This window comes from Micropterus dolomieu, linkage group LG21, assembly GCF_021292245.1.
Source record: "Micropterus dolomieu isolate WLL.071019.BEF.003 ecotype Adirondacks linkage group LG21, ASM2129224v1, whole genome shotgun sequence".
NCBI classification, from domain to species: domain Eukaryota; kingdom Metazoa; phylum Chordata; class Actinopteri; order Centrarchiformes; family Centrarchidae; genus Micropterus; species Micropterus dolomieu.
In genome coordinates this window covers 34,308,678-34,310,693 of record NC_060170.1, presented here as the reverse complement: position 1 = coordinate 34,310,693, position 2,016 = coordinate 34,308,678, and the positions used below count along the sequence as shown (strand labels likewise).

Sequence of the window (2,016 nt, the reverse complement as noted above, 5' to 3'; positions counted from 1 at the left end):
AAATAGTTCTCATCAACACCCCAGATCTGCTGCATCCCAACATCTCTCAACACAAACTGACAGAACATGTGACAAACTGTGTGAGACTCTCTGATCCTGGACCTCATGTGTTCCTGCTGGTTCTACAGCCTGAAGACTTCACTGAGGAACACAAACTGAGGCTCTGCAGAGTCCTGAAACTCTTCAGTGATCGATCATTTGATCATTCACTGGTTCTGATATCAACACCCAGAGAGGAGAGTCCAGGTTTGATGGACAAATACATGGAACAGCCTCCATTAAAAGACCTGATCAGAAAATGTGGAAACACGTACCTGAAGCAGAAGAACCTCGAACTTCCAGAGCTGTTAACACGCTTGGATCAAATCGTGAAGGAGAACAATGGAGAGCATGTCAGCTGTGATGTGTTTGAGGACACAACAGCTTCTTTACCAGGTGATCATCAAAGCACTGGATATTTTTCTAACAGATTCTGTTAAAGCTGCTGGTGCAGAAACAATTCTGACAAGGCAATGAAACCTTTGTTCACACAAATCTTCTTTGAGTAAATAAGATCATTAAGCTGCAAACTGCAAATTAATGATGTCTCTTATATTTGACTACTTTGCATTTGCAAAATACATTTTAGGGAAACGTGATGTCGTCTTTGTTTTAAACTATCCAAATGTTCATAGTGATGTAATGATGTTCAAATCATTTTAGGCTAACACATACATGACCATCCACCACACTGTTTAGACAAAAGAGTATTTCCTGCACTGGCACCAAGCAGGAACCTCCGGGTCAGAAAAGTGCAGCCAATGCACCCAACCTGCAGCCAGCAGGGGGCGACTCCATCGGCTGCAGAAAGAAGTGTTATTGTATAGAAGTTCTCAGCTGATTTATTACCTCAGTAAACACTTTCCTGATGAGTTTATGGTCTCAGTCACTAGTTTGAAATGTTTTTCTGTGTCCTGAACCATGTTGATCATCACAGTCTTGAACCTTCACTGTAGCTGCTGAGAATATTTAAAGTAACTCCAGGTCTTCTTCTTTCCCAGGTGATGATGAGGAGCAGAGCCCAGAGAGTCTCAGGATTGTGCTGATAGGGAAGACTGGAAGTGGAAAGAGCTCTTCAGGAAACACCATTCTAGGAAGAAAAGAGTTTAAAGCTGAATCAAGTCAAACATCAGTCACCAAACTTTGTCAGAAAGCACAGAGTGAAGTGGACGGTCGTCCGGTCGTTGTGGTCGACACTCCTGGTCTGTTTGACAATAGTTTGTCCCATGAAGAGGTTCATGAGGAGATGGTCCTGGTCTGATTAATTTTGATTTATTTTGTCTTACTGAAACCTGGCTGGGTGATGGAGAATATGTTAGCCTAAATGAATCCACCCCTCCCAGTCATATTAATACTCACATTCCTGGAGGCACAGGCCGAGGAGGTGGAGTTGCAGCTATTTTCCACTCTAGCCTACTAATCAGCTCTAAACCTAAACTAAATTATAACTCATTTGAAAGTCTTGTTCTTAGTCTTTCGCACTCAAGTTGGAAATCACTGCAACCAATTCTCTTCGTTATAGTGTACCGAGCACCTGGCCCGTATTCTGAATTCTTATCTGAATTTGCAGAGTTTTTGTCAACTTTAGTCCTTAAAACGGACAAAGTTATTATTGTAGGGGATTTTAATATTCATGTGGAAGTTGAGAATGACAGCTTTAGTACTGCGTTTATCTCTCTGTTAGATTCCATTGGCTTCTCTCAGAGTGTTCATGAACCGACTCACTGTTTTAACCACACCCTCGACCTTGTTTTGGTGTATGGTATTGAAATTGAACATTTAGTGGTGTTCCCACAGAATCCCTCTTTGTCCGACCACTGTTTGATAACTTTTGAGTTTGTATTGCTGAACTACACGCCATTGGGCAAACAATTTCTATACAAGATGTCTGTCTGATAGTGCTGTAGCTAAATTTAAGGATGCGATTCCATCAGCTCTAAATTCATTATCAAGTCACAAAGTAACGGAGGACTCCTA

The 2,016-nt window shown here is 41.6% G+C and overlaps 2 protein-coding genes across 2 annotated transcripts in view; one reads left to right on the top strand and one right to left on the bottom strand.

Moving 5' to 3' along the window:
* Positions 1-2,016, bottom strand: part of LOC123960356 (scavenger receptor cysteine-rich type 1 protein M130-like) — a 549,618-nt gene that overhangs the window by 280,701 nt on the left and 266,901 nt on the right. The gene's annotated exons all lie outside the window — the stretch shown is intronic.
* LOC123960770 (GTPase IMAP family member 8-like) overlaps positions 1-2,016 on the top strand; it is a 70,656-nt gene that overhangs the window by 14,943 nt on the left and 53,697 nt on the right. The gene's annotated exons all lie outside the window — the stretch shown is intronic.